This window comes from Balaenoptera acutorostrata, chromosome 2, assembly GCF_949987535.1.
Source record: "Balaenoptera acutorostrata chromosome 2, mBalAcu1.1, whole genome shotgun sequence".
NCBI lineage: Eukaryota > Metazoa > Chordata > Mammalia > Artiodactyla > Balaenopteridae > Balaenoptera > Balaenoptera acutorostrata.
The window spans coordinates 127318183-127339100 of record NC_080065.1 but is presented as its reverse complement, the minus strand read 5'-3'; the positions used below and the strand labels follow the sequence as shown (position 1 = coordinate 127339100).

The window sequence follows — 20918 nt, the reverse complement described above, 5'->3', positions numbered from 1 at the left end:
ATCTTCCCAGACCAAGGCTCGAACCCATGTCCTCTGCATTGGCAGGCGGATTCTTAACCACTGTGCCACCAGGGAAGCCCTGATTTCTTTTTAAAGTCAAGCAATGTCTGGCACATAGTACAGGCTCATAAGTATTTGTTGAATAAATGAATAAAGTAATAAATGAAAAAAATTAATAATCCTACAAGGTAAATAAAACAGACACTGAGCTCACACCAAAAAAATTTTGGAAGCGGAAATGAATATGAATGGACTTTGAAGACCTGAGAAATCTGAATCCTAAGTCAGCCGTGTGGAAAGCCGAGGAACAGTCAGATTACAGCTCAGACTTTCCCCCAAGGGGTCAGAATAGGTAGCACTAGTTATCTCCTAAAGTAGGGGTGTGGTGGAGCTAAAATCAGGGGACTAGTTGGCTTAAAAGTTAGTTTAAGAAGCTGGTGGGGGCTTCCCTGGTGGCGCAGTGGTTAAGAATCTGCCTGCCAGTGCAGGAGACACGGGTTTGAGCCCTAGTCTGGGAAGATCCCACATGCTGCAGAGCAACTAAGCCCGTGCGCCACGACTACTGAGCCTGCGCTCTAGAGACCACGAGCCACAACTACTGAGCCCACATGCCACAACTACTGAAGCCCATACGCCTAAAGCCCGTGCTCCACAACAAAGAGAAGCCACCGCTCCGCAATGAAGAGTAGCCCCCGCTCGCCGCAACTAGAGAAAGCCCACGCACAGCAACAGACCTAATGCAGCCAAAAATAAATAAATTAAAAAAAAAAAAGAAGAAGCTGGTGGATCCCAGATCCCATCACCCACTCTCGTCAGCCGTTGTGACTCCCTCTTTCCCACCTGGACAAAAGGCTAAGCTTTTTTCTCAGGAGAGGGTAGAATGGGAGGGGTCTGAATTAGAGAAAACCCTACAACTGAGGGTAAAGGTACCATGGGAAAACAGAGGGATCTGGTGACACTGACATATTGAATGCTGAGCCCCCCGTCCTTCTTTCTACCTTGGCTCCCAGAAAGCTGGCAGTCAGTCTTGTACTCTCCTGACAGAAGAAGAGAAACACCTTCTCTGGGGAATTTGACTAGCCCAAGAGGAAAGATACAAAATACTAAAACCAGGAGTTTCCCAATGAGGGAGCCAGCCAGATCAGAATATGGCAAAGATCACAGTCATGCAGAGCTTCCAAAAAAATACCTCATTCTTAAATATGAACAAACAAGGGTCACTATACATTTGAGGAAAGCCAAATGAAAGGTAGAGACCAAAGCAAACATAAAAAAAGCATTTTGGAGGAAGCAGAAAAAGTACATGAAGAGGAAATCTCTTTTAAAAACTATCATTACTATTTCCAGGGTGTTAAGAGATTTTTTGTATTCATGAAAAAAGAACAGTATGCTACAAAAAAAGAAATATCAAGAGAATAAAAATGAACTCCTGGAAATTACAAATAGATAGCATAAATTGAAAACTCAGTAGAATTGTTGGAGGATAAAACTGAGGAACTCTCCTGGAATGAAAAATAAAAACCAGAGAGGTGGAAAATAAGAGAGAAAGGGAAAGAAAAGCAGAGGACATATCTAGGAGGTCATTCTTCAGTTAACAGGGTTTCTAGAATGAAAGAATAGAAAACTGAAGGAGAGTCAATCATTAAGGAAATGAATCAGTCAGGGTTTGAACAGAGAAACAGAACCACCACAAGTGATACAGGATAAGGGATTTGTTACAGGGGTTAGGCTCTCCACCATCGTGGAGTTGGTGGAACAGTCTATGCAAACTGCTGCCTTTGCAAACTAGTGTTGAGCCTAAAGTCTCTACAGACTGGCAGTTGGGAAGGAAAACTGAGTGTGGAAAAGAGCAAAGACAAGGTGGAACCCAAGAGGGCAAACTGGAACCCATGTCTTTCTCTCACTCCCTTCAACCTGAATGCCATGGGTGACCTACAGGAGAATCTGGCACCCTTTCACCACCACAGAGCTACACACACACCAGCCAAAGAAGTTGGAGAGGCTGAAGGAACAGATATGGTGGGGGTTAATGAAGCTGTGAGTCCAGGTGCTGCCCCAAACCAGCCAGGTGAGCTAGGAGATGCCTCAATGCCTGACACCAGATGCCAACATTCAGAGCATACAAATATGGCTGCTGCTTTATTTCCACCTTCCAGATTTGGTACAAAATGTCCTGTGTGGCCAACACTAGCTTGACACCAGATAGAGAATGGGGTTCTGGGAGACGCGGTTCCAGCTTAGCTAAGATGACACAGCACAAAGCAACCATTTATCAGAATGGACATTTTTAATTAAAAGAGTCCACAGAGCGCCCTGAATATGAAAATAGACTCACATCAAGTCACACCACTGTGAAATTTCTAAAAACTGGGGACAAAGAGAAAGCAAGATTCTAGAGAGAAAAAACAGGTTTCAGACAAAGAATCATAATGACATCAGGTCACTCAACAGCAACTCAGAAAGTTAGAAAAAAATGAAGCCATGTCTTCAAAATTCTGCAGAGAAATGATTTCCAAGCTAGAATTCTTCACCCAAATTATCAGTTAAAGGTAAGGGTAGAATAAAGCATTTTCAGACATGAGCAGTCTAAGGAAGCTGCTGAATGATGTGATCTACCAGGAGACAGGAGATTCTGGCAAAAGTGGATCCAGCAGCAGAAGAAAGTGACAGGAGCCCTGGATGACAGTGTAGGGGGACCTCAAGACCATAGTTGTACCTGAGGTCCAGAGAAAACCAGGCCAGGCCCAGTGGTCAGAGGAGCTGTGCGGATTTCACTGAGGCGAAGTTGACAGAATGTCTCATGTATTTTAATGTATTGACAGGAGACTCACAATTAGGGATTCCTTAGATTGAATTTATGATAATCGTATCAAATACTTAGCAAAGAAACAAACAAAATTAGGGTAAGTATGACCTCCAGGGGAAACAACAACAATTACAGAGGAAAGGAAAAATATTCCTAGAATACTGCATGGCTCAGATGTGAATAGCATTCCACAGTCATAATAGTACAAATGCTGAATACTGATCTAATAAATATTAGATGTAACTATATTGGGAGATGGGGGGGCGGGGCGGGGAGTATGTACATGGTGGGATGGGATGAAGATGGGATGAAGGAGCAATCCTCATGTCCCAATCTAGAATTCTCAGATAACTATTTGATCTGATTTTATTCCATGTGAAAGTATTGCCAAATAGAAAAATACAATTTATATTATGATACGTATGGTCCTGTTTCACAGTGGTAAAGTCAAAGATAATGCCTAAAACTGAAAAATCAAGAAGCATCAATCTAAGTATATTATTTAGATATGCAGAGGTAATTACCAAAAGAAATAGCTAAAGGACTTCAAAGTAGTCACCTCTTGGGAGGAGAAAATGGGGTTAGGGGAGACCTGCCATTTTAAAATAAGTTTTGTAGGGAATTCTCCAGCGGTCCAGTGGTTAGGACTCCATGCTTTCACTGCCAAGGGCCTGGGTTCAATCCCTGGTGGGGAAACTAAGATCCACAAGCTGCATGGCCTGGCCAAAAATAAAATAAAATAAGCTTTGTAGAAGTACTTGACTCTAAACTATGTACAGGTGGTACTTTGACTTAAAAAACAAACTGACTAAAACATAAAAGTGTGGCTACTGCTATGGTCTGAAGGTTTGTGTCCCCCTAAACTTATACGTTGAAATCCTAATGCCCCATGTGATGATATTAGGAGGTGGGGGTTTTGGGAGGTGATTGGGTCATGAGGGTGGAGCCCTCATGAATGGGATTAGTGCCCTAATAAGAGACCCCAGAGAGTTCTCTAGTCCCTTTTGCTGTGTGAGGACACGGCGAGAGGTCTTTAATCCCGAAGAGGGTCTTCACCAGAAGCCGACCATGTTGGCACCCTGATCTCAGACTTCCAGCCTCCAGAACTGTGAGAAATAAATTTCTATTGTTTATAAGCCACCCAGTCTGTGGGATTTTGTTATAGCAACCTGAACAGACTAAGACAGCCATCAACTCTTAAGGAATGAAAGAGGGAAAGGGAAGGATGTAGGGGGCGGGAGGAAAGGAAAGAAGAAGGGAAAGAAGAGAGAAAGAAAACGAAGCTTTAAATAGTTAACTCGCCTAGCCCAAGTTCACAGCGCTGGTAAATGACATAGCTGAGTTTTGATCCCAGGTTCATCTGACTCCACACAACTTTCTATAAACCACTACACAACAAGACATCAACCCCTCAAGGTCTTCATTTGGTCTGGAGTGGACCCAAATGTCTGGTGGGTGACACTGCACCTTGGGCAGAGAGAGAGGAGCCAAGGGCACAGTTAGTGAGAGGTGGAGACAGAGGGAGAGGCGGTTGGGTAAACAAATAGTTAATCAGAAAAATGTGAGGGTGTCCCCTGAACAGAGCTGGGCACTGGGGGAGTTGGGAGGGACAGCTCAAGTGCATGAGAGGATTTGAAGCACAGGCAAAGAGGAGTCATGGGAGACAGCAATTCAGGCTCCTGGTGGAGATACTGGTGGGAGGAGAGGAAGGAAGGGAGGCTGAGGAGGGAAAAAGATGCTCCCTGGACAGGAACGGGAGCACAGCCCAGGATGAAGCCCATTCAGTAGGGCAGCTGCAGGTTTACATTCTTGAATAAAAACTCTTTCCAGATAGAGCAAATAGCAGGAGCCCAGGGATATCTGTGGAATACATGAACGCAAGAGCAAAAGGCAGGGGTTCTTCAGCGGTTCAGATTTGCCTTCCTGAACCCGAAGCGGTTGGAAAGTGTATGCCTTTGAAGCTCTCATTAGACAAAGAATGCTTGAATCTCGGATTTCTCACCAGGACTTAGGTGGGGTGGTGTGCTGCACCCTCTCAAGACCAGGTCTCAAGAGAAGAATGTTATATTTTTAAGAAATCTGTAAGCCAATTGTTTTTTGTTTTTTAAAGAATAGGATTTAATTAATTAATTAATTAATTTTTATTGGCCACGTCACGCGGCCTGTGGGATCCCAGTTCCCCGACCAGGGATTGAACCTGTGCCCTTGGCAGTGAAAGCGTGGAGTCCTAACCACTGGACTGCCAGGGAAGTCCCAGCCAATTGTTATTGTGTTTGTAGCTTGAAATTGGCCACGGTGGGAGTCTTAACACCTCGGAAATCAGTGCAAGCTACGAATTAGGGCTTTGTTTTAATTTCAGAAAGCTGGTTGTGGAGCATTTACCAGCACACCACTGCATACATGTGTTAAAAGAGGAGAAACTAGACACCCACTGAGTGAATAGGGAAGGCATAGCGATGACGTTAATTGTAAGAGCCAACATTTACAGAGTAAGTACTATATGCCCTACGCTGTATTAGATGCTTTCATATATTCTCACGTAATCTTGTAAAAGCCCCATGATGTAGATATTTTTACCCATTTTTACACATATTGGGGTTGAGGTCCAAAGAAATTAGGTAGTTTTGCTCAAAGATACAAGCCAGTAAGTAGGAATCAAGCCTCCCGTCTTAGATTTAAAGCCCACGCTCTCAGCACCGCCGCGGGGGAGGAATATTGCAAAGTGGGTAAGTGTTAGGATGCTGGAGCCAAGGTGCCTGGATTCAAACACTGCTTCTGACACTTACTAACTGTGTGAGCTGGAGTGAGGTATTTAATCACTCTTTGCCTTGGTTTCTTCATCTGTAAAATAGGGTGAACAATCAAATCTTCCGCACAAAGTAGCATTTCACACAGAACCTGGTACTAACAACAAAGTTAGTTATTATTACCTAATTATTAACAAAGTTTGATGGTTTCTGTCTTATTCCACATTTGATGAAACTATTTGACTAAAAAAAAAATGCATTTGATCTCTGGAGGATACACAAGAATTTAGTTTGTTGGTAGCCTCCAGGGAGAAGCGGGGACAGAGGTGGGAAGGAAGCTGAATCAGCCAACATCTACCCAGGAAACAGAAACCACACAAGTTATTTGATCCAAGAAAATTTAATATAAAGAATCGTTAATACGATGTAAAATTGTTAACCAGGTAACTGCAATGTAAACACTCCGAGTTTTCATAGCAGTAACGACTACAGGAAGCCGTCACCACTTCTTGGCGTGGGTATGGGGGGGCCCAAGGGAAGAGTTGGAATTAAGTGAATGATTCAAGCTTAGAAGTTAGGGAGGGGACCGCCCATCATGTGCCAGGACACAGACCTCTGAGGAAGGGGGCACCGATGGCTGGTGCTGTGTCTGCGAGGGCGGTACAAGGAGGCTGGTATTAGAAAAACTACAAAATTGGGTTCAGCTGCATCAGGAAGGCTGGATGAAGAAGCAATAGTGAGGGCTGTTCACAGTGCAGGAAGCAGACAGGAAGCCCACAGAAGGAGCAAGTTTCTTCTGCCTCCTCTGACCTTACAATCTCCCGGACACCGTTTTTGGGAGAATCTCCCATGAGGCGGCTGACAAAGCAGAAACGCTCTGTGCAGAGCCCCAGCTGCAGCATCCAAAAGCTGAGTATAAAAGGATGGGTTTGGAGCTGAGAGACAATGTCGTAGCAACTGGTGCAGAGGCTTTAACTGAATAGCTGGGTGACCTCTGGAATTTCAGTCCATCGAAAGTATTACCTAATTTTAAAAATACACAAAATGTAAATTTAAAAGAAAACCTGACATTTGTCACTGAGCAAGGTTGTGATATATGCTTGGCACAAAATAAGTGCTTAATACACATTTATTGAGTGAATGGGTGAACGGGAAAAAGCAATTCATGCTAGCGTGTGTCTATAATCATTTGTCAAAAGCTACTCTGTAAATTGTCCTGGAAGTCCAGCAGGCAGAGGGAAACAAAATGAGCACAGTCCCTACTTCCATGGTGAGGGCAGGGAGCAGATTTAACAAGCAGACAAGTGAGTTAATTACAGACAGTGACAGAGGGTATGAAGGCAACAAACATGGTGAGAGTATGGTTAGTGCAGGGGTGTGCATGGAGAGCATTTTAAATCTATCTATCTATTTATTTATTTATTTTTGGCTGCGTTGGGTCTTCGTTGCTGTGAGCAGGCTTTCTCTAGTTGCTGCATGTGGGGGCTACTCTTTGTTGTGGTGCGCGGGCTTCTCCTTGCGGTGGCTTCTATTGTTGTGGAGCACCGGCTGTAGAGCGCAGGCTCAGTAGTTGTGGTGCACGGACTTAGTTGCTCTGCGGCATGTGGGATCTTCCCGGACCCCACATGCAGGGCTCGAACCCGTGTCCCCTGGATTGGAAGGCGGATTCTTAACCACTCCACCACCAGGGAAGTCCCTGGAGAGCATTTTAGATGGGACACGGAGGTCCTCTCTATGATCATGACATTTAAACTGAGACCTGAAGGATGGCAAAGGACCAGCCCCACAAGATCTGGGGGAAGAGCGCCGTAGGCAGAGGGAAGGGCGGTTGCAAAGACCATGAGGCAGGAGAGAGCTTGGTGTGCTTCAGACAATGACTGATGGTCTGGTGACAGGAGTGTGCAGAGGCGGGGGGAGGGCGGTGCGACACCCCTCAGAGATGACAGATGCTGGGGGATGGATCTAGCTGGGCTTTGGAGGAAAGTGAGGTACATTTTATTCTAAATGTAGTTTTAAAAAAACACACTGTAGGGCTTCCCTGGTGGCGCAGTGGTTGAGAGTCTGCCTGCCAATGCAGGGGACACGGGTTCGAGCCCTGGTCTGGGAGGATCCCACATGCCGCGGAGCAACTAGGCCCGTGAGCCACAACTACCGAGCCTGCGTGTCTGGAGCCTGTGCTCCGCAACAAGAGAGGCCGCGACAGTGAGAGGCCCGCACACCGTGATGAGGAGTGGCCCCCGCTTGCCGCAACTAGAGAAAGCCCTAGCACAGAAACGAAGACCCAACATAGCAATCAATCAATCATTCAATCAATCAATAAATCTTTAAAAAAAAAATTGTAGTATTTTAAATAGAAATTATCATTGGATTTGTATTTCTCAAAGGTCACTCTGGCTGCTGGTGGTGAAGGATCACAGTGGATCAAGACTGGAAGGAGGGGACTGTATTTGTTTCCTTAGGCGGCCACAACAAGTCACCCCAAACCTGGTGGCTTCAAACATCAGAAACGTATTCTCACAGCTCGGGGGGCAGAAGTCCAAAATTAAGGAATCACAGGGCCGTACTCCCTCTGAGGCTCCAGGACAGAGTCTTGTCTCTTTCAGCTTCTGGGGCCCCAGGTGCTCCTTGGCTGTGACAGCACAACACCAATCTCTGCTTCTGCTTCACATGGTCTCCTCTTTGTGTCTTCTGCCCAGTGTGTCTGCATTTCTCCTTTTCTTATAAGGGCACTTGTTGGATTTAGGGCCCATCCTGTTAATCCAGGATGATCTCATCTTGAGATCCTTAACTTCATTACATCTACAATGACCTGTTTTTCAAATTAGTGGGCCATCACAGGTTCCAGGGGTTAGGGTTGGTTCGTATTTTGGGGGGCCACCATTCAACCCACTACGGGGATCCGTGAGGAGATTCAGTGGTTATGCAGGGGAGAAACGATGGCGGATTAGAGGAGGGAGGTGACTGCAGCCATGGGTTTGACGGGGGGTGTATTAGTCAGGGTTCTCCAGAGAAACAGAACCAAACGGATATATATATATATATATATATATATATATATATATATATATATATACACACACACACACACACACACACACATACACAGAAAGATTTATTATAAGGAATTGGCTCACATGATTATGGAGACTGGGAAATCCCCAGATCTGCTGTCACCATACTGGAAGAACCAGGAGGAGAGCCAAGGTGTAGTTCAAGTCTGAATCTGAAAGCCTGAGAACCAGGAGAACTGATGACGTAAATTCCAGTTCCAAAGCTGGCAGGCTGGAGACCCAAGAAGAGCCAACGTTTTGTCTGAAGGCTGGAAAAGAGCGGTGTCCCAGCTCCTGCAGACTGGTAGGGGGAGTTCCTTCCTACCCAGCTTTTTCTGTTCTATTCACATCCTCAATTGATTGGGTGAGGCTCACCCACATTAGGGAAGGCAATCTGCTTTACTCAGTCCATTGATTCAAATGTTAATCTCATCCAGAAACACCCTCACAGACACTCTGGATAATGATTGGCCAGTATCTGGGCATACTGTGGCCCAGTCAAGTGGACACATAAAACTGACCAGCACAGATGGAGAGTAAGGGAGGGAGGAAGGGAATGGGGGGGTGGTCTCATGTTCCAGGAAGAGATATATACTGAGTAGCCTAACTCAGGGCCAAATGGCAGAGGTGAAGAGGGGAGACCATGGAGAAGCCAATGGCTGGTCGACGCTGCCCTATTGGAAAGGAAAGCTGAGTCACTGCCTCAGCACTGAGACTCTCTTACAGCTTCTGTCTTCCCCCATCTCTAGAAAAGCATTTCCCTGCCAGCTACTGAGGCAAACGGCTCCCATCATGAAGTAGTCCTTTGGCGGTGAAGCCATCGTCACCAAGCAAATGGATCAGTGCAAAGCTGAATTACACTGGGTACCATTCAGACATGGAAATGGAATCTTTGAAAACCTTCCCTCTGCATCTCCAGCACATGCAGGACTGCTCAGGTTTATACAATTAATACCAAGCTATCGTGCTGCACCATTTCTTTAGTGTTCTGATTTCAGTCTGAGTGGGTGATTTTCACACCAGTGAAATAAGACCTATGGCTACACTCAAGATCTTCCAGCTTCCCTTACCTTATTGTTTTCTCCATTTATTAAGATAGAAATCCACTGAGATTTTGAGATTTTTTTAAGACAGAATCCACTAGAAGCAGGTGCTCAATAAATATTTAGGATATAAATAACCCTACAGACTTCCTCCTTGATATTAAGAAAGAATATTCCTACAAGGTCTGTTCTAAGTAAAGGCATTGTATTAGTTATCCCCTGCTTCATAACAAATTACCTCAAAACATAGTGGTTTAAACAACAAACATTGATTCCCTTGCAGTTTCTGTGGGTCAAGAATCCAGAAGCAGCTGAAACTGTGTGGCTCTGACTCAGGGTCTTTCATGAGGTTGCAGTCAAGATGCTGGCTAGGGCTGCGACAGTCATCTGACAGCTTGATGGGGATGGGGATGGAGGCTGTTCTTCCAATATTGCTCCCTCACATGGCTGTTCCTTGCTGTTAGAAGGAGACCTAAGTTCCTCACCACGTGAGCCTCTCCCTAGGGCTGCTTGAGTGTCCTCACAACATGGCAGCTGTCTTCCCCCAGAACAAATGATTTCAGAGAGAGCAAGGAGGAAGCTGCAGTGCCTTTTATGATCTGCCCTTAGATGTCACACACCCCATTATTTCAGCCACATTCTATTGGTTAGAAGTGAATTGCTAAGTACAACCTCCACTCAAAGGGTGGGGAATTCAGCTCTACTTCTTGATGGGAAGAACATCAAATAATTTGTGGGCATATTTTAAATGTCCAGATACTCTGGGAGCCTGTCTCTGACACCGAGCAGGCTCTGAGAAATGGTTATTGTACAGTGAAGGACAGATCTTTCCTCACTTACTCTGGAAAACTAATGAGCCACAGATTGGGATAATATCTCTCTCCTTCCCTATGAGTTGGGTGGCAAGAACATCAATAAAACATCAACAATAATAATGGCACCTAATATTTGCTGAGTACACGTGAGAATGATAGCATCTCAAGAGCAAGAGCACTGTCTGTCTAGTTCTCTACTGTATTTCCAGCTCCCAGAACCAGATGCTCAATAAATATTCAGAATTGAATGAATGCACTTCTCATTTTAATGTCAGAAGAACCTTGGGCTTCCCTGGTGGCACAGTGGTTGAGAATCTGACTGCTAATGCAGGGGACACGGGTTCGAGCCCTGGTCTGGGAAGATCCCACATGCCGCGGAGCAACTGGGCCTGTGAGCCACAACTACTGAGCCTGCGCGTCTGGAGCCTGTGCTCCGCAACAAGAGAGGCCGTGATAGTGAGAGGCCCGCGTACCGCGATGAAGAGTGGCCCCTGCTTGCCGCAACTAGAGAAAGCCCTCGCACAGAAACGAAGACCCAACACAGCCAAAAATAAATAAATAAATTAATTAATTTAAAAAAAAAAGAAAAAGAAACTTTATAAAAAAAAAAAAAGAAGAACCTTATGAGGTAGACAATGTTATTGTTCCCATTCTACAGATGGGAAAATAGAGGCATAGGGAGATTAAGTAATTTGTCAAAGTGACATGACTAATAATGGTAGAGTTAGGATTAGAACCCAGACAATCTGACTCCACACACCACCACCACCATGGGCCACAGAGAAATCGAATGACAATTTGTAATTACTGAACCAGTACTGGTAACAACAGCTTGGCTTGGACTAATGGAAGGAAGATGAGGCCTGAATTAAAACAAAACACTGAATAATCCAAAAACCATTTTCATTTGGCTCAGGAATATAGCCAGAGACATACTCTCAGAGGAGCAGCTACATTCAAACCGTATGGACTTGGCCCTGATCTGTATCCCGGGCTGACACTCTCTTGAAGGGATCCTCAGAGGATCCAGCTCTTGCCCTCCAAGCTGCCCTGAGCTAGGGCATCCCTAAGATTCTCTAGAAAAACAGTGTCCACCCACACCTCTGGAAAATATGTCCCTATTTTTTAGTCTCTTCTTCCTGAAGTCTCATGTATAATGCTTGTTTTGCAAACAGCATATTTCTCCCTGTTGTGCCCTTAGGATGAAAACATATTCCTTAATTTGAAAAAGCCACCTATGATGCACCCTGGGGGAACTCCGCACAAGGACCAGGGAAAGGTCCATTTCCCAACACAGGTTTGAAGGGCAAGCTGAGAGCTGTTCATGTTGCAGGATGAGATCCTGGTTCATATTCTGACTTACTAACTATATCCGGCTCTTCTAGTTTCTCAGAGCCCCTCCTGCCAACTACAGCAAACACAGGCGGATACCACTGCACACACAGCCCACATGTGGAAGCACGAGCAAGCACAGAGAAATGCTTGTAAGGCCAGCTTCAGTTTGAGGCAGAGGGCAGGTTTCATGTGGAAACCTGGAGCCTATATGGTTTCAGCTCAGCTCTGGTCCTGACTCAGTAAACCATAAGCAAGCTACCCACTCTTTCTGGATTCAGTTTCCTTCTCAAGAGCTCAGAGATACATGCAGGGCTTTCCTTTTCCAAGGGGTGAGGTGAATATGCCAAAGGGAGCTCAGTCCAACGTGGGTTCAGGTGAAAGGGCAAACTGGCCCTGAGAATCCCATGGGTTGAGTATGATTTGAAGATATTCTTTTAAAAGAACAATTGTTTCCCTAAATTTAAATTAGTTGCTAATGGTTAAAAAAAAAAAGAGAGAGAGAGAGAGAGAAAAAGAAAGAAAAAGAAAAACAAAGGAAGTTTTATATTTTTAAAAATTCAGATATCCAGGAATTGGAAACTCTAACAACATCAGATGGATTGCATTCCCAAAGGGAACAGAGCTGAGTACTGGCTGTCACTGATTTCAGACCAGGCGGTATCTCTTTCGACCAGTTTATCCCAGTCTCCACCACTCCCTATTGTTTAACCCTGTTCCATGTTAATCATTATGAAAATGTAATTTATGTATTTTATTTGCTTTTTCAGTAAATTACAAGCCTCATAATAGGTTAGAATGGCAAAATTTCCTTTGCGTAAAATTTGGCATAGTTCATAAAAGCTGAGTTTAGGGAGTGCCCTTGCTTTGCAGATACCTTGTGCATATGCTTGGTTTGACAACTGGGTAATCCTGACTTCTTTAAACTTTGGGGTCTGGGGCTCCTACCATGACTCGGGGTAGCTGACCAGCCTGGGGAAGTGGCAGAGCACTGTGAGAAAAGAGGGTACAGAGGAAATGTGGGGCTCCTATTCCACCCACCCTTGATCTACAGTCAAATGAGACCCGGCCTCAAGGGGATAGGGAGGGGGGTGGGTAGGAGTCTTCAGTCTTCCTAAAGAATTTGATCCTTCCACCCCAGCTCTGTGCAACACTAAAGTTTTCACCTGGTGCAGACAAACTTCAGCCAGCAAGCTGGTCACCTGTTTGAAAATAAAGTTTTATTGGAAGTCAGCTATGCCCATTTATTTACAGGCTTTCTGTGGCTGCTTTCACCCTACGAAGGCAGCACTGAGTGGTTTCCACAGAGAACATGTGGCAAGCCTGAAATATTTGCTATCAGCCCTTTATAGAAAAAGTTACCAACCCCTGTTCTAGCAACTTGGGTTGAAAGGAATAGAGACCCACTCAGGTTAGCTCAAGCAAAGGATGTTTGTGGTCAAGACATAACAGGGAATGTGCTAGATGCCAGGGATAGAAGCCACAGAGAAATCAGGCCTCGGGGGAACTAAAATTGTAACTGCAGATCTTTCTCGTGGAATTACTGATTCTCTGTTTCTTCCCTGGTCTCCTTCCACTGCTGCCTTCCCCAGCTTCCCTTGCCTTCCCTCAGCTTGCACATGGCTCCTCAGGGCTACCGACACCCCTTCCATATCGTGCAAACCCTAACAGTTTTTCAGCTTTGATCTCCATTGCGAGTGGCCACAGCCTCTGAGTTTCCCAATTCTGAACTCCCAGGGGAGGAATGTGATTGGCCCAGATCATCTTTTCAAGTCTATGATTCTTGGAGATTCCTGGCCAGCCTGTGACTGTCCTCTCCCCTCAGTCAGGAGCCCACCCTGGATCCACATCAGTGACCAGGGGGCTTTGTCACATGAAGCAGAAAGTGTTATCCCCTCAGCAGGGGCGGTAGGCGCAGAGCCCTCCTTTAGAAGAGAATGCCACAGGGCAGAAGCCAAAACTTAGCGAACTCAACTTGTGAGGGACCTGGCCTTTTCTTCAAGCCAAAGAGCTCTCTTATTCACAACATTGACCGAAAAGCCAACATCTGAAGGATCAAGATGCCCCCTTGGAGAAGGGGAATGGATCCCCCTTGGAGTTTGCAGATGGCTCTTTTGTGAGCAGAGGACCAAGCCCAACTGAAGGAGAGATGAGCAGATCAAGTGTGGCAACTGGCAGAATTTCAGAAATCACTGTCTTGTCCTAACTGGACCAGCAGAGAAGAAGCAGAAAGATATCTAGCCTGGACTCTGCTGGTGGTCCGGTGGCTAAGACTTTGCGCTCCCAATGCAGGGGGCCCAGGTTTGATCCCTGGTCAGGGAACTACATCCCACATGCTACAACTAAGAGATCGCATGCTGCAACTAAAGATCCCGCATGCTGCAACAAAGACCCCACGTGCTGCAAGTAAGACCCAGCACAGCTAAATAAATAAATATTAAAAAAAAAAAAAAGGAAGAAAGAAAAAAAGAAATCTAGCCTGGCAGACCTTGTTCTGGTTTTGCCACAAACAAACTGAGTGCAGATGCATGTGGTACTTCCTCCTGATTCCAGACCAGGCCTGTTTCCCACTGATCAAATGATGGGGCTGAATCAGACCAGCGGTTCTCAAACTGCCCCCAGCCTAGCCAAGATCAGGCTGTGCCCCTGGTCACCATCACAAGACTGTTCTACAAGAGAGTCCTGGGCTCCAGAAACACCCAGCTGCTTCCCAGCCTGCTGGAAAATGTTGACTTTCTATTTCTCCCTTGGCCAAATTCTGTGGGTAGCGTGGATCCCCGGCACGTAGGCCACACAATCAGCTCTCACAACCCACTTCCTCAAGGTGATCCCATGTCGTTCTGCTGTCCATGATAAACAGCTCCAGACTGGGCAGCCCAAACCCAGGGGAAGCCAGCCTGCTGTGGATCTGGAAGGTTCCCCAGAGGCAGATAGATGGCAGCTGCTCTCTGGCCCAGGCTGAGGCCAAGCCACAAGCTGGGAGGACAACTCAAGCCCAGGCCTCCAACCAGTGATGCAAATTGGCCCCGTAGAGCCTGGCCAGGTCAGAGGGGGCCCAAGGAGCTGGAACTCTGAGTGACAGCTGAGTGGGGAGACAGCCTTCATCATCCTACTAAGTCACTAAGAGGTTTCTGAAACAGGTGGCTCGAATTTCCTTGGAAACCCAGAATAATCCCCCATTCGAAGTGTTCGCGAATCTTGTTGTCACCACCTAGTATTAATGGGCAGGCGCCGCAGAAGGAAAACGGAGTTTTCGCCTGCATTTTTGTACTCTGACTTGCCTGACAAGCTCAATAAAAGCTTAAACAAATATTAAAAAACACACAGAAAGTCAGGCTGGTTTAAATTAACTTCCCAAGCACTTCACCTACTGTAGGAAGAAATTATAATAAAATGTCAGAGCAAAAATAAACCGCGGGTGGAAATAAAAATAAAACATAAAATGCCCTCTTACAACTCACTGCTCAGTACGGTTTAGTTCCTAACAACATATCATTGTACATGAAATATTCATAGTCCTAAAGCGTATTTGGGCATTAGGAATGTTGACTCTGAAAAATTCATCTTTTACACATTGGGAAAGCATCCCTTTCCCTGAAGTCTTACGGATATAAACCATTAAAAAAAAAAAAAAAAGAAAAGGTCTCTGTTACAAACTCTGAAATCATAATTCTCCCCAAAAGAATATGTTGCTGGACAATACGACCCCCAATTCCATTTCTCTTAGGCTTTCGCATCCTCAGTTTGCAGCTGGGGCTCCGCAAACACCCTCTCCCTCAGTGCTGGAGAAGGAAGGAGTTGGAAGTGGAGATGTGACAGGTTCAACTCCGGCCATCCCGAAGGCTCACCCAGCGGGGAGTTTTAAATGGGAAAGACACTTTGTAATCCTTGGGTGCCCAGGCTATGGCCTGTCACATCCTCCAACCTCAGTGCTCACAGTGAGCCGGCTATACTAAGAGATTGAAGAGCAGGAGTGTTTGGTGCTCTGTTTGCAGGGTGAAATAAAAAGAAAGAAAGAAGGCGGGAGAAGGAGAGAGGAAGGAAAGAGGAAAGGGAGGAGGGAGAGAGCCAGGGGAGGAAAGTGAGGGGGGGGGAGGGGAGGGGGAAGGGAGGAAAGAAGAAAGGCAGGCAAGTGAGCATCTCCTGCTCAGTTAGTTCGTCTTGTAAAAATTCTCTCACGAGCTGGTTACTCCTTCTCGGTTTGTTCAGCCAAGCTGATAGACCCTCACTTTCCAACCAGAGAGAGTGCAGGGGTTGAGAATGACCTTGTGGGCCTACATACCCCTCCTTCCCCGACCAGGTTTCTGTCACACCTCAAAGGTGATTTTCTGGGAAAGGGTTTTCCTGGCAGGGCCTGGGTGGAGCAGCCTGGTACAGCCCTCGTTATCTGGCTCCCAGCAAGACTTTCCAGGGGGGCCCATGCAAGCCTCCCCTTCCTCCCGGGTCCGCGGAGAACTCCCACGGAGCGCTCCTCCATCAGGGAGTGGAGCGAGAGAAAGCCCAGGACGGCAACGGAGAGGAAGCAGGCAGCCATGGGACACACTTAAGTATATACACGTGTATGCCCATAAGTGGCGTCTCCGTATGTAGACAACCGTACAGATGCACATATAGCTTTCCTGGTGAGTCAGTTATGACCTTCCCAAGAGACTAGGAGTTGATCCACCAGCTGGCAGGGTGTGGACAGCCCTGCTAGGGGTGTCAGACCTGGCTGTCCCTCCAAGAGTGGACTGGTGGCCGTGGAGGGACACACAGACACACAGACACACACACACACACACACAGAGCGTGATCAGGTCCTGTCCAGAGGGCGAACACAGACCAAAAAATGCAACTATTTCTCTAATCTGCTTGTGCTGAGTGTGCCAGAAGCAAATACCAGCAGGCCTGGAAAAAATGTTTCTGTTCCTTTGCTCGGCTCTGAGCCATCCGCCCTAAAGTGGAAGGAAAAAGAAGAGGAACAGATTCCGGGGCTGTTTTGTCTGCTCGCTGGACCCTCTGCCCCCTTCACCTCTGGGAGGGAAGGACGGGGGGACTGTTTGGAGCCCCCCATACGGAGAACCTCAAACGGCCCCTTCAGTTTCCCACAAACAAGCTTCAGAAGCGGAAACTGGCCCTGGCTCCCTAGGGCAGAAACTGAGAGCTCAACTCTGAAACACTTCCTTTGCTTGGTAACAATGCACGGAGGAATTTCCACAAATCCCCTTAGCTGTCATGACTTCCGCTCCTCAACTTGGGAAAAGACAGCCTGGGACATTCCAGCCCCCACTCCTACCCTGGTTGATCTGTTTAGCTCCTAGACGGGGCTTGGAGAACGACATATATTCCCCTTCCCTATTTTCCAGCCTGGAGACGAGAAACATCCAAGTCTGACCAGGCTGTGGGAAGAGGCCTGGCCAGCCCAGCGGCATCACCAAGAGGTTGTTCTCTGGCTTCGGAGAAAGTGGAAGTTTAAAGGGAGGGATTGGGAGGACCTAGGCCGTAGAGCCAACCAGCCTGTGTCTGTCTGGGCTCCACCACTTCCTAGCTGTGTCACGCTGGGCGATTACTCGAGCTCCTGTCTCACTAGGTGGTCATGGCGGGTGCCCCATGATGTAGCTTTATAAAGCATTCAGCACAGCTGGCACATGGCAGGAATTTGATAAATGTGATCTGCGGCAGCCAACCCAAAGGTCTGCTACCTTGAGACTCCCCTGCCTCACAATGGCAGAAATTCTGTGCCCCCCGGTCCCTGTGAGTGTCCCCCAATCCCATGTGCACAGACTGCAGACACCACGTGGGGTCCACTCAGCTCTTCTGCTCCAGCTCACAAAACCCGTTGGGACTCAGCTCGGTGCTCTGTGGTGGCCTAGATGGGTGAGATAGGGAGGTGGGGTGGGAGGGAGATGCAAGAGGGAGGGGATATGGGGAAATATGCATACGTATAGCTGATTCACTTCGTTGTACAGCAGAAACTAACACAACATTGTAAAGCAACTATACCTCAATTAAAAAAAAAAAAAACAACCCTTGGGAAAAATGCCCCAAATCCATGTGGATATCCATGTCTGCAGTGCTTCCCACAGGTGCTTCTGGAGCTTGCCACCCGTCTGAGGGCCCAGGTGGAATGCTGGGTTCTGCGCAGAGGCTGGGAGATCCCTGCCAAGCTCTGGACCTCACTCGACCACCAGGTCACCAGAGCAGCTGTGCTCATGTCCAGAACTGCACAGAGTCTCTGGTCTAACCTCAGCTCCTAGTTTCCAAAGTATGCTGGGAGGAATCATCTACCTTAGAGGAGCCTCAGTTTCTTCATCTGGAAAATAGGAGGGGGATGTAGACTGAATTGTGTTCCCCCAAAATTCATATATCAAAGTCCTAAACCCCCAAGGTATTTGGAGATAGGACTTATAAGGAGGTAATAAAGGTTAAATGAGTAGGGTGGGGCCCTACTCCAGTAGCATTAGTATCCTTCTAAGAAGAAGAGACATCAGAGCTTGCTCTCTCTCTGTGTGTACAGAGAAGAGACCGTGTGAGGACATAGCAAGAAGGCAGCTATCTGCAAGCCAGAAAAAGAGGTCTCACCAGAAAACAACCCTGCTGACACCTCGATCTTGGACTTCCAGCCTCCAGAACTGGGAGAAAATAAAGTTCTGTTGTTTAAGCCACCCAGCCTGTGGTATTTGTTTATGGCAGCCTGAGCAGACTGACACAAAAGTGGTGAATAGAATCAGTGCTCTGTGGACTAAGGGGTACATTGGAGGTGCCGCAGAGGCTGGGAGACATGGGGGGCAGGGCAGACGGAGGCTGGGGAGATGGGGCTCCAGATCCTTCATACCTCACTCCATTGGAACCAGCACCTATCTTAGCTGTTTTTTTTAGTTCAGGTTTAAACGCCTTTTTATTTTTTAAAAAAAGAACATTTCTTGATGAACAGTTTTTTGAAACCCCAGGACAGAAGGATTTCTGAAAGCCCATGCTTGCTATCCTAATAGTATCTATTACCTGCACTGAAGCATTGTGAAGTCTCAGGACTCAAGGACCTGACCAGCTTGAAGGGTCCGTGGCTTGGGAGCCATTTTGGTGGCCAACACTGACGGTGCCTTTACCATGTATCCCAGCTGCCTTCCATGGTTTACATTTATTAACCCATTCAATCCTCCCCAACACCCTATGAGGAATGCTTCTCATCACCATTTTACGAATGAGAAAACTATGGTTCAGATAGGTTAAGCCACTTGCTCAGGGCCACACAGAGTGATCTGTTTGATTCCAAAGCCCATGACTATCCTCACTATCTTAGAAGAAAGGAGAAGAAGTCACAGGGCAGTCATTTGGTCAGCAAGTATCACCCCAATCTCACTGCAGCTGAGACCTGCCATACAGAGTGAGGAATCTGCCCCTAAAATCTCAGGACCTAAGTCAATGGGCTGTTTCCTAATTCTCCTCAGAATCCTATGTACCTCACAAACCGGCATTCAGCTATGCTGCTTCAACTAATTTTTGCATTTGCTGCTACATATTTGGATTTGGGCCTCTGAAACACTGAGGTGAATGTATGTAAAATGGGCAAATGATCATTTTGAATTTTGTAAGTGTTACTTAATGTTTTCTTACTGGACCTGCAGAACTAACAACGTCTCATTAAAGATTCCAGACATTCAAGAAAGGATGAGTAGTGCTCGCTTCGGCAGCACATATACTAAAATTGGAACGATGCAGAGAAGATTAGCATGGCCCCTGCGCAAGGATGACGCGCAAATTCATGAAGCGTTCCATAATTTTTTTATTATTGAATGTGGAAGAGAAAATCAAGCTTAGTAGTTGAAAATTATTTTCAGACCTTTAGATGGCCATCATGCAGCAAATGTCTGTCATTTTTATTGTTTATACGTGCCTTCAAAATTTTATTTACAACTTCCTTAATTATCTTTATGCCCATTATTTGATTCATTTTTTTGATTCATTTTTAAACTTAAGAATATTTTATATTTGTTGATTTGACTTTGTCCTGACAAATTATGTGTATATTATATTTATATATATTTATGTAATAGCATATAATACAATAGAAAACATGTGTATATATTTATATACAAAAAAACAGAAAGGATGAGTAGAATAAAACTGTCATTATTTGCAGATAAATGATTGGCTACATAGAAACCCCCAAATGATATGCAAATACAGTGTCTGAACTCATAAGGGAGGTGTGCAAGATTGCTGGATACAAAAAGCATTTGCATTTAACTATATACCAGCAAGAATCAGTTAGAAAGTGTAATTTTCTTAAAAAGATACCCATTTCTAAAGGTCACCAAAAAAAATTAAAGTACCTCGGAATAAATCTAGAAAAGATATGTAAACCTTTGTGGAAAATGATCAAACTTTAAATGTCATTCAAAAAGATCTAAAGAGATGGAGAGAAATACAATGTTCTTAGATAAGAAAATTTTAAATCATAATTCTGTTAATTCTAGCAAACTCATCTATACCTTTAATGCAATGTCTATAAAAGCATCTCAACAGTTATTTTCAAGGGACTTGAAAAGCTGTTTCAAAAATGTATGTGGGGACTTCCCTGGTGGCACAGTGGTTAAGAATCTGCCTGCCAATGCAGGGGACCGGGGTTCAAGCCCTGGTCCAGGAAGATCCCACATGCCGCGGAGCAACTAAGTCAGTGCGCCACAACTACTGAGCCTGCGCTCTAGAGCCCACGAGCCACAACTACTGAAGCCCGAGAGCCTAGAGCCCGTGCTCCACAACAAGAGAAGCCACTGCAATGAGAAGCCTGTGCACTGCAATGAAGAGTAGCCCCCGCTCACCACGACTTGAGAAAAGCCCGCACGCAGCAACAAAGACCCAGTGCAGCCAAAAATAAATTAAAAAAAAAAATGCATGTGGTAGAGCAACTGTCCAAGACAGCTAAGACATTTCTGAAAAAGAGTTAGTAGGAGCATGGGGTGCAGTGGCGGCGGTAGCTACCCAACTAGATACTATGACTTACTGTTAAAGCTGGAGTAATGAAGACAGTGTTCATTGGAACAAGGACAGAAGATGGACCAATGGAACACAATAGAGGACCTTGAACAATATTCATGTATATGAGGAAGTTTGATTTATGACCAAGAGGACATTTCAGATAGTGA

The 20918-nt window shown here is 45.8% G+C and overlaps 1 non-coding gene across 1 annotated transcript; it reads left to right on the top strand.

Annotated features, from left to right (window-relative positions):
* Positions 1 to 19447: 19447 nt before the first annotated feature.
* LOC114235525 (U6 spliceosomal RNA) lies at positions 19448 to 19554 on the top strand. Its single transcript, XR_003621681.1, has one exon. It is a non-coding gene; the product is annotated as a U6 spliceosomal RNA (small nuclear RNA).
* Positions 19555 to 20918: the final 1364 nt, after the last annotated feature.